Here is a 12,505-nt window from a genome sequence, read left to right on the forward strand (position 1 = left end):
CCCAATAATCCCACAAGGACTGGGTATAATCAATAACAAAATTACAAATTGTCCCCGTAGGAATCCATTTACACAATATTCTTCAATCAATTGCCGTCACAACCGTGATCATGAATTTGTAAAGCAGCAAGGAAATTGGAGTTATTAAGAACTGTTATTTTATTTTGTTTTTATCAAAAAAGTTTTTTATGGCAACAAGGAATACTACACAATATATACGCTTTTGGTTGTAGTATTAGACACCTTTTGTTTTTTAGCATAGGGAACACATTACCATGCAAAACAATAGTAATTATTACAAACTTCATTCATTGTAACAAACATTCCAACAATGAAACCGATAAAATCCAGGGCAACCAGTCCTGATGATGGTCCGATTGATTCTATGTAACCAACGAGGGACCGAAACGTCGACGCACGACACCATTTTATCGGTTTCATTGTTGGAATGTTTGTTACAATGAATGAAGTTTGTAATAATTACTATTGTTTTGCATGGTAATGTGTTCCCTATGCTAAAAAACAAAAGGTGTCTAATACTACAACCAAAAGCGTATATATTGTGTAGTATTCCTTGTTGCCATAAAAAACTTTTTTGATAAAAACAAAATAAAATAACAGTTCTTAATAACTCCAATTTCCTTGCTGCTTTACAAATTCATGATCACGGTTGTGACGGCAATTGATTGAAGAATATTGTGTAAATGGATTCCTACGGGGACAATTTGTAATTTTGCATTGGGGCTAGGCAGCACTCAGTGCACCAGCACAGAGAGAGAGCTGAAGAGCAGCATATCTTAGTATATCTGGGGCCCGATGTAGGTCACCAAATACCGGTCGGTAACGGCCGAATTCGGCCGTTACCGACCGGTATTTGGTGATTGAGATGTAGGGGCCATTATTTTACAGAATCGGTAATTTTTACCGATTCGGTAAATCCCAGATGTAGGTAGCACTGTTTACTGTGCTACAGGCCTTCAGAATTCGGTATTTTATCACCCAATACAATTGTGTGGTAAAATACCGAATTCCTGTGTACATTCACATCTGTGCATGTACACCTGTGCCATGTGACACACAGAAATGCCCTTAGGGCATGTCTGTGTGCCACATGGCTTACAAGCCTGGAATCGGGGTGCTACAGGGTGTCAAAGTGACACCCTGTTCACCCTTGCAGGATTCGGTATTTACCGATTCGGTAAATACCCAATCGGTATTTCCCATTGAGTCCTATGGGCTTCAAGGCCCATAGGAATCAATAGGAAATACGGATTCGGTATTTACTGAATCGGTAAATACCGAATCTTACAGATTCGGTAATTCTAAAATAAGAATTACCTACATCTGCCCCCTTCCTATTTACCTACTCTTAAATACCCAATCGGTATGATTCGGTATTTAAGAGTAGGTAAATAGGAATTACCTACATCGGGCCCATGGTGCTTAATCAGGTATATGCCATCCACGCAGCACCGTGCAGTAACTTGCCTTGCTGCACTGCATTGTATGAATGAATTCTAAGTAAACCTGCATCATGGGCTTGTTAGGTACATGCAGCAATATTGCAGTGATTTCAGTGGAGGCTGATATGTTTCCTTTCTAACTGAGGAAACACCTGAGATGAGGTGCTCCGAGTTAATAATGGGTGCTTTACTCACCCAGCATGCACAGCGTGAAAAGCTTTTCATATTATAATCAAATAAAACACAAGCTACGCAGACTCATGAATATAACAGTAATTACTGTCCTCTAAGAGCATGCTGCAGTGACATTATCGTCGGTCAGTAGGTTACCACTGTTGACTGTAAATGAAACTATACATTAGCATCAGCCTCAAATAGTCCTCTTTACCACTTTTGTAATGACTTACAAGAACAGTAATTTAGATAAATGCCTTTTCAAGGATCTACAAGCAATCGCTGCAACGTGGCAGATCTTTAAGGGTTACTATTTAGAAGTGGATATGCTGTGCATTTCAACCAAGGGCAAACGTTTGTTGCAACACTGTGACCCCTATGTCTGAAGTAAGTTTTATATGCACCCAGAAATGAAAACACTGTGACCCCTATGTCTGAAGTAAGTTTTATTTGCATTTGGGCATGAAAACACTGTGACCCCCTATGTTTGAAGCACGTTTTATATGATTCCAGGCATGAAAACACTGTGACCCCTGTGTCTGAAGTAAGTTTTATATGCATCCAGGCATGCACTTTGTCTCCTGTCTACAACAGATAAATCAACAATTTGAAGAAAAATCGTATTTTAGAACTTTTTTTCACATTGGCTTCTATCATTACCCGGACCTCCTCGTGACAAACACAAGTCCCACCACGTCAATCTTTATCAACTATCTCCAACCCACCCGCAAGAAATGAAACTTTATCATTAGATAGAGACACCTTTGTAGGAGAGACTTGACACTGCAGCTGTCACTTGACCATAAGTGCTCAAGAGGAAGAGAGATTTCAGAAGAACTACCGAGAGAGAAGCTTTGGCCCCGCCCACGTTGTTTGCCTTAGCTACAGCATTTGATTGGACAGGCTTCCACTGATTAGGAATGTGTGTGTGTGATGCCCTTTTTACCTTCTGGGAAAGCTTATGTCCAGGACAGTAAGACTGTTTTGATTATGGTAGCATGCCCATGATCAAAGCTTTATCGGCCTGACCTGTTTATTATAAAAAGTTACTATAAGAAAAGTAGACCTAAAGTGTTTATTGTGGAAAGCATATGTTAAAGGCATTAATCTCATAGATTAATGTAGCAGGCAAGGGATTTGGTGTTGGCTACCTCTTTGGCAAACCGGGGAGAATAGACGAATTGCACTGTGATGATGTTCAATAGGACCTCTTGGGAGGGATTACATTTTGTTTTTCCAAGTGTAATTGTATATCTATTAGTACTTTTCTGACTGTATGCCTGTTGGTTGTCTTGTGGAAAGCTCATGCTCAATGCGGTAGGCCTGAGTTGGTAATGGTGACAAAGCAATGATAAAAACTACTAGCCTGATTGGATCCTGGGAATAGTTATTTCAAATGCCCTATGTCTGATCTGTTTATTATGACAATTTATGAGAAAGGCATCAGAGCTAGATTTTTGTGGAAAACATTTATTAAAGTCAATAGGCCTTTAAAAGTGAGTTGTTTTACACTATGTTACAGGCTGTGGACAGGAATTTTGTGATATGAAATCTAACAGATTACTGTAGTAGGCAAGGTTTTTAGTGCTAATCATCCCACGACAAACCCTAGGCGTAGAATATTTTCATCACGTTAGTCCTTGTTAACCCGTTTGAGAGAGGCTGTACATTGTTTCCCCAACTGTAATTTTGTGCGTGTTTGTTATTTTCTAACTGTATGCCTTACTGTTGTCACTTTATCCACAATTCAGTAGGCTTATGTTGGGTATGGTGACAAGCTAACATTAAATGATGTAGGCCTTACTGGTTCATTAGGCAAAGTTATGTCAGATTCCTTAGAGGTGATCTTTTTATATATCAAAGTTATGACAAAGTCAGTAGGCTTTACTGATGTAATGTAAAAAGCATATGTTAAAAGCAATGCACTTTAAAAGATGGATTGTTATGACACTATGCTTTTCTTAAGTGCATACTACAGCTCTACAGACAATGTTAATGGGACACTTGCTTACTGCTCATTTCATTTGCAGTGCGTAGCATCCCAGTTGGCATTTGCCTTGAAATCAAGTGACCATCAGGAAATGGTATTAGTCATAGTGTATCAATGTTTTACTATTCCAAGGTGGCCAGCACAATCGTTCTAAGTGTGGTGCACGCAAATGCCCACCATGTTTAGGTGGCAGCATGTGTTCTTTGACTTATTTAATTTTTGTAAAAAAATTCTAGCATATGTTGTTCTATATGTGCCTGTGTTTTATTGTTGTTGTGTGAGTGGGTGAATGCAAGAATGAGTCAGTGAGTGAATTAATGGATGCATGAGTGCAAGGATAAGTGACAGAGTGCATGTATGCTGACTTATTAAGTGCCTAAACACAGTACACCGAAGAGGCACTTTCAGATTCACAAAACCTGTTCATATCTGCCTTTTTCCAAACCACAGCAGGCAAGTTACTCCCTGAACACCGGATATATACTGTGCAAATTCTTTTGGGTACAATAAAGCTCAAACACATAGAAATACTGAATTCAACCCAAGCATGCAAATAAAGGAAATTAATGTATCCCCTTGACACTGACACTTCTGTTTTCTAATGGTAATATCCACATCTTTGTTCACTTCCCTCTTAATTAAGGGTTGGTTGTCAGAATATTAAGGCTAAAATATTGTCCCACCAAAACCTTCTGTTAAAAATATTAACCATCTAAAAATTGTTATGGTAAGTTTATATAGATGAAAATACATTTATTATTCGTAACTCCGCATCTGAGTGAAGTTAGAAATAGCAAATCTATTATTTTTTTATTTAAAGAGTTTCGGTTTTTAAGCTAAATACGGTAATTAGAGAAATAGTGCAACAATGCGTTACAGTCTATGGAAGGCCCAATAGGTAGATATGGACAATCATCCACAGGTACATTTGCTTAAAGAAGGAAAGGGGTGGGGGGAGGGAGAGAGAGAGAGAGAGAGAAGAGGATAGAGAGCGGGGGATAGATAAGGCAAGGACTGTGTAGGAAACCAAACTCAGCTGGTCGGCTAGTTCAATATGGAATGTGCTTAAGGGAGATTAACTTTTTGTAGGTACGTATCCAGTTTAGACCACAATTGGCGGGAGAAGCCATTGTTGAAGTTAGTGTTATGTTAGATATTATCAGAGCTTCTAAAACTAGCAGACCCACATCCACCAATTGTGGTATGAGATAATATTATAATTCTTCCAGCTAGGCAACATAGTTTTAATGCCCACAATCAACAAGAGGTCAAATAGCATTCTGTCCCAGTGAGGTAAGGAACTGTTAGACTTGGCATCTTTTCGCATGCTTACCCATTCTTTTTGTTTTCTGACCTCCCTGTTTTGACTATGTTTTTGCTGGTTTAGTGTCTATGTGCACTTCCTCACTGCTGTTTAGTGTCAAAGTGCAAGTGCTACTGTTGTAAATTGTTGTTATGGATTGGTGATATCATGCTTGGTCACTTGATTTACTAGTCAGTCCCTAGTATAGTGCACTATGTGTGCCCTGGGCCAGTAAATCAAATGCTGCTAGTTGGCTTGCAGCACTGGTTGTGCAATCCACAGACTTCAAAGGAGAGTCAGACCTGCCACTGCAGTATCTGTGTGCAGTCTAGTACTGCCATGTCTACTTGGCAAGTGCACCCACTTGCCAGGCCCTAACCTTCCCTTTTCTTACAGGTAAGTCACCCCTAAGGTAGGCCCAAGATACCCATGTGGGCAGGGTGAAGTGTATGGGAAAGGTAGGACATGCCCTGCTGTTGTGGAATGTCCTGATAGTGAAATACTGCCAATTTCGTTTTTCACTATTGAATGGCTATCGTGCCCCCTAGGAAAGCATGGGAGTTAATTTATAACATTTCATAAATATAAATTCCCATTGGGACCAGATAGCAAAATAAAGTTTAGTATGCCTGAACTCAGAATCTAAAGATGCATCTTTTAGTAAAGGTGATTTTTACATTCTGTGTTTGAAAATACCACTTTTAGAAATTAGGTATTGTCTTGCTTAGCCATCCTGTGTGCCTCTGCTAGGATGTAGATTGATTGTTTGGCTTTGGAGTGATGGGCTAGGGATGTGCAGTGGTTCCAGAGAGTCTGATGGGTCAGGGCTGGGCTGAATAGAACTCGCTGCTAAAATAATTTGTGTGCCAGCCTGTGCATCGCGCATTGCTGATGATCACATTTGCTGCTGCTAAAATTGATTAATTTGTGTGCCAGACTGTGCTTCACGTTTCTGCTGCCTGAATTATTTTCTGTGCCCTGATCTCGCCCTGCATCACCTTGTTGTTGTTTGGTGCCATTTTGTTGTCCCAGGCCGTCTCCCCTCCCTGCTCCCAGGGCTGCTCCTCCGCAGCCCCACCCCCGCTCCCTACAGCACCTAGTATCGATCACCTCTCCACTCGCCACCCCGCTCCCGCCTCCCAGCTGCTCCCTCCCACTGGAACTTAAGAGGAGACCGGAACGGAGAAGAGCTGTGACCGCCCTGACCTGGTCAGACACGGTCGCTCCACCCGCTCCTGGCCATCCTGTAGCGCTGCCACACTCTGGGCCCGATTCACAGAATGAACTTACTACTTTTGGTATTCACAGAATGCACTTACTACTTTTGGTATTCACAGAAGGAACTTACTCATTTCGGTATTCACAGAAGTTAGGACTACTAACTTTAGGACTCCTAAATGCCTTCTGTGAATACCGAAAGTCTTAAAATTAGGATTTTTCTCAATTTAGTAGTAGTAAAGTTAGGACTACTAACTTTAGGATGCCTAAATGCCTTCTGTGAATACCGAAAGTCTTAAAATTACGATTTTTCTCAATTTAGTAGTAGTAAATTTAGGAGTCCTAACTTTACTACTACTAAATTGAGAAAAATCCTAATTTTAAGACTTTTGGTATTCACAGAAGACATTTAGGAGTTCTAAAGTTAGGAGGCCTAACTTTACTACTACTAAATTGAGAAAAATCCTAATTTTAAGACTTTCGGTATTCACAGAAGGCATTTAGGAGTCCTAAAGTTAGTAGTCCTAACTTCTGTGAATACCGAAATGAGTAAGTTCATTCTGTGAATACCAAAAGTAGTAAGTGCATTCTGTGAATGCCCAAAGTAGTAAGTTCATTCTGTGAATCGGGCCCTCTGTGCCTGACTGTGCACCCGATCTCTCCTCCTGTGGTATCATATTGGCTGCTGATCGCTGCTAAAATAATTTGTGTGCCAGCCTGTGCATCGCGCATTGCTGATGATCGCATTTGCTGCTGCTAAAATGGATTAATTTGTGTGCCAGACTGTGCTTCACGTTTCTGCTGCCTGAACTATTTTCTGTGCCCCGATCTCACCCTGCATCACCTTGTTGTTGTTTGGTGCCATTTTGTTGTCCCAGGCTGTCTCCCCTCCCCGCTCCCAGCCGCTGCTCCCCCGCGGCCCCACCCCGCTCCCTACAGCACCTAGTATCGATCCCCTCTCCACTCGCCACCCCGCTCCCGCCTCTCAGCTGCTCCTCCCTCTCTCCGCCCCCTCCCACTCTCCACTTATGACAGCTGCACTTGCGAGAAGTGTCCACGCGCAGCGGACGCGCCCTATGCGCGCCGAAGGTGCGCAAAAGGTAAGCCCGTCTACGCCCGTCCGCGCCTGGACCGCGCCCAGTGCCAGACCTCCTGGCCCCCGCAAAACCCACTCCACCCGCATAACGTACAACTCCACTACCCTCTCAGCACTCAACCCTGGTCGTCTCTCAGACCCCAGGACACACCCATGGACCCTTCACCTGCCACTCCTGCAAGTTCGACTACATCAGGACCCACACCAAATCCACAGACTCCAAACAGAGCTCCGACACTAACCACCTGAAGTGCATCCTACTCAACACCCGCTCGGTCCACAGACACGCCATTGAACTTTGGAACCTACTCGACACCACATCGCCGGACGTCGCCTTTCTTACAGAAACCTGGATGAACGCCTCATCAGCACCCGACATCGCCATAGCCATCCCAGACGGTTACAAGATCATCCTAAAGGACCGCATCAACCAAACAGGAGGAGGAATCGCCATCGTTCATAAGAACACCATCCGCATCACGACTAGTTCCGATGACAACCTCACAACCGCCGAACACCTTCACTTCCAGATTCACACCGACCCTAAGACCACACTCAGAGGCACCCGCATCTATAGACCACCCGGACCCCGCACACAATTCAGCGAAGACATCACTGACTTCATCAGCCCTCACGCCCTCCCCTCCGAGGACTATATTCTACTGGGAGACCTCAACTTCCACCTGGAAAAGAAGAACAACAACAACTCCACCACCCTTCTGGACAATCTCGCCAATCTCGGACTTAAACAACTTGTTGACACCCCCACCCACTTTGCCGGGCACACGCTCGACCCAATCTTCACCTCCAGCAAGCACATCTCCTTTAATCACACCACAGCTCTCCACTGTATGGACCACAGCTGCGTTCACTTCAACTACAAACCACAACCACCCACAACCAATTCCCCGGAGAAACTGGAAAAAAATTACCACCGACTAGCTCTTCACATCGCTTCACCAAAACCCTCCTGCAAAATCATCGGACCCAAACCAAGCAGCCATCAACCTCACACAATGGATCACCCACAGCGCTGACGAATTAGCACCCCTGAAAAACCATCAAATCAAGCAAGGCAGCAAAAAAAACCCTGGTTTAATGATGACCTTAAGAAATCCAAGAAGATCTGTCGCACCCTTGAGAAAGCCTGGCGAAAAAACCCAACCACTGACAACCTGGCCACCTTCAAGAACGCCACCCGCAAACACCACAAACTGATCCGTTCCACCAAGAAATCAGCATTCAAGGATCGACTCCACAACAACGCCCACAACAGCAAAGAACTATTCAACATCGTCAAAGAGTTTACCAACCCCACCGCCGGCACCAACGACATCACTCCATCCCAAGACCTCTGCGACTCTCTAGCCTCGTTCTTCCACAACAAAATCGCTGACATACATAACAGCTTTGGAGACCAGCCCACCCCACCTGCCTCTGAACTAAAACCCCCCTCCAACAACGCTTACGACTGGAACCCAATCACCACTGAAGACACCATCCGCCTGATGAACACCATTCACTCAGGATCTCCAACCGACCGATGTCCCCACCACATTTTCAACATAGCAGACTCCACTATCGCACCCCATTTTCGAGACGTCATCAACTGCTCCCTCAACTCCGCCACCTTCCCGGAAAGCTGGAAACACGCCAAACTCAGCGCCCTCTTGAAGAAACCTACAGCAGACCCCACTGAACTTAAGAACTACCGCCCCATTTCGCTCCTCCCATTCCCTGCCAAAGTCATTGAGAAAGCTGTCAACAGTCAACCCGCCGCCTTCCTTGAATCCAACAAATCCCTCGACCCTTCACAGTCCGGCTTCGGAGCCAAACACAGCACCGAGACCGCCCTCATCGCAGCAACAGACGACATTCGAACTCTACTGGACAACGGAGAAACTGCTGCCCTCATCCTACTCGACCTCTCTGCAGCCTTCAACACAGTCTGTCATAACACCCTTATGCAACGCCTCAGCAACGTCGGAATACAAGGAAAAGCATTGGACTGGATAATCTCGTTCCTCGCCGGAAGAACCCAGAGAGTCCGCCTCCCCCCTTTTAAAGCAGAGGCCACCGAAGTCATCTGCGGCGTACCCCAAGGGTCTTCACTCAGTCCCACCCTCTTCAACGTATACATGAGTCCCCTCGCACCCATTGCGCGCCAACACAACCTCAACATTATCTCCTACGCAGACAACACTCAGCTGATCCTATCCCTCACCAAAGACCCAAAAACCACCAAAACCAACCTACACGATGGGATGAAAGAAGTAGCCGAGTGGATGAAGAACAGCCGTTTAAAACTTAACTCTGACAAAACGGCAGTCCTCATCTTAGGATCATCCCCCTCCTCCTGGGACGATTCATGGTGGCCACCGGCCCTGGGAACCGCACCCATACCAACGGACCACGCACGTAACCTGAGCTTCATCCTGGACTCCTCCCTCTCGATGACCAGACAAGTCAACGCCGTCTCATCATCATGCTTCAACATCCTACGTATGCTAAACAAAATCTTCCGTTGGATGCCCACCAAAATAAGAAAGACGGTCACCCATGCACTGGTCACAAGCCGACTAGACTACGGAAACACCCTTTACGCCGGAACCACAGCCAAACTACAGAAAAAACTCCAACGCATCCAAAACGCCTCAGCCAGACTCATTCTAGACATCCCCTGCCAAGCTCACATTTCCGGTCACCTGAAAGACCTCCACTGGCTCCCCATCAACAAGAGAATAACGTTCCGCCTCCTCACCCACTCACAAAAAGCCCTCTACGACCTAGGACCCGAATACCTCAACACGCGCCTGTCCTTCAACACCCCCACCCGCCAACTTCGTTAGTCCAATCAAGCCCTCGCCACCATTCCACGCATCCAAAGATCCACCATGGGAGGAAGATCCTTCTCCTACTTAGCGGCCAAGACCTGGAATTCCCTCCCCACCCACCTCCGCCTCACACAGAACCACCTCTCCTTCAGAAAACAACGAAAAACTTGGATATTTGATAAATAAAACTCCCCCCTCCCTCAAGCGCCTTGAGACCCTCTGGGTGAGTAGTACGCTATACAAATTTAAACTTGACTTGGCTTGAGAGTATCGGGAAGAAAGGCCTGGTCTGTCTTCCACAATGCTATCTCCACCCCCTGCCAGGAAGCTGTGCCATATAGGACAGACCTTGTTTGGACTAAGCACAGACACTCTGTGCCTGAGAGGACAAAGGAAGTTGGGTAAAATATTGGGGCCCCGATCCCAGAACTTTAGAACTCTTTTGGAACCAAGAAGACTGCTAAAAAGAAGAGCTGTAGAAGCTGTGAGGAGAGACTATCACTTTGCTGTGTGCTTTGCTATGTTGGCATGCCGTGGCCGCTTCTGTCTTGGGCAGTGAAAGGACTGGACTGAACTTTCTACAACTTCCTTTTTGTGAGTTTCCACAAGGGCTTGAGTAGAGCTTGCCCCCCTGTTCAAGAAGTCTCAGGAACAGCAAAGGCTTCAAGTTGTTCTGCCGTCAGCACTGGGGACTATATGTTTTGTTGTACAACAGAAGAAAAAACAACCCAATGCTGTCTACGATGCCACTTTTGACTCCCTGTCCTGAAGGCAACGCAGAGGGCACTGCCACCCTGATCTCACCGACAATGACGCTACCGAGCCGCTGCTCACACTGTGACCCGTGGGCACCACACTTCACACCGCCTTCCTTCACGCTGCCGCCTTGGTATCCCTGACGATGCCCCTCCACGTCAACAACAACACCGCTGTTTGCACCGTGGTTCGAGGGCATCACTCATAAGTTACACGACGCACCATCCTCATCCTACACCGCAGCCTTGGCCACCGACATCAGCGCCATCGACTCCAGTTCACCAGTCAACTACAGCGCATGAGCAACAACGACAACACTGCATGCACCGTAACCTGCCAGCAATGCGACGAGTACCGCATTACTTCGCACCGCAACACTGCCTCTAAGATAAGCCTGAATCCTCATGCCAAGCTACCAAGGGGGTGAGCAGTGGTTATTTTAGGAGTGTTACTCCCTTATACTGACTAGAAGGAAGGGTCCCTACTTGGACAAAGGTGCAAATCCTTACCAACTAGAGATCCCCATTTCTAACAGGAACTAAAAAGTTGGTTTTCAGTTTCTGCATCGATGTGTAATGTGACTAGAGCGTATGTCAGGGAAGTCTTGATGTTAAAGATTTCACCAAGTGTATTTTCAATGCCCTTCCAGAGAGGGTGGACGTTTTATCAATAAAAAGTAAGCAGTCAAGATCCCCTATATGGTCATTGTAGTGCCAGCAGGCGTCCAAATCAAAAAACCCTTGTTGTGTAGTTCCAGAGTCCAATATGTTCTATGTCTTGTCCAAAGTTTGCATTGTGATAATAGAGGGGACATTTTATATTTTATCAGAGAACCCCAGATGTGTTTCCAGTTGATTGGTGGGATAGGTAACAGGTTGTGTTTAGAACAGGAGTCATTCCATGCTTTTTGTATAGACACGTATTCTGGTTTTAGCAACTTTGTAGTGTTTTGTAGATAATAGAGCCTGTATGAGACTTATGAGTAAATGTTCTGGAGAAATGTTAGGTAGTCTGCACTATGTGGTTTGTTGATTCAGTGAAGAGCTGTTAAAATGTAAAATCTGATTCTCTTGTTTTTTGACTAAGCTATGCCTCTTCCATTTTTCACCCTTGCCCTGCTTCCAGCCCGGCTCCAGAACATGGACTTGGTCTGAGTGGTTATGGGGAATCATTTCTACATGGGGCTGGAAATTATTAATGGGAATAGCTACTATAGGAATCATCTTTCACATCATCTTTTGTTGCAATCAATATGCCCCTACGATATGTACAGCTTGTATTGCTACTTGTAACAATATTAAACCTCCCTCGATTAATGTTCAGGAATCAAATCGAGAAATGATGACGCAAACTGAAATTTACGAACTTATGAATATTGACCTCAGCGATTAATACATGTACTTTTAAAATGGATTCAGTACAGTCTTAAAAGGAAGGACTGTTAAAATGTAAAATCTGATTCTCTTGTTTTTTGATTGAGCTATGCCTCATCCATTTTTCATCCTTGCCCTGCTTCCAGCCCGGCTCTAACCTTGACACATCTTCTGTATAACATGAGTAAAGAATCTAGATTGGGGCATTGTAGGCTGTGAACACATGCAGAGTCAGCGCAAAAGAACAGCTGGCATCTGCTCGAAGGATTTCAGACAACGGTTAATCCTCAAGTAAAGG

Source organism: Lissotriton vulgaris, chromosome 8 (genome assembly GCF_964263255.1).
Source record: "Lissotriton vulgaris chromosome 8, aLisVul1.2, whole genome shotgun sequence".
In the NCBI taxonomy this organism is placed as follows: domain Eukaryota; kingdom Metazoa; phylum Chordata; class Amphibia; order Caudata; family Salamandridae; genus Lissotriton; species Lissotriton vulgaris.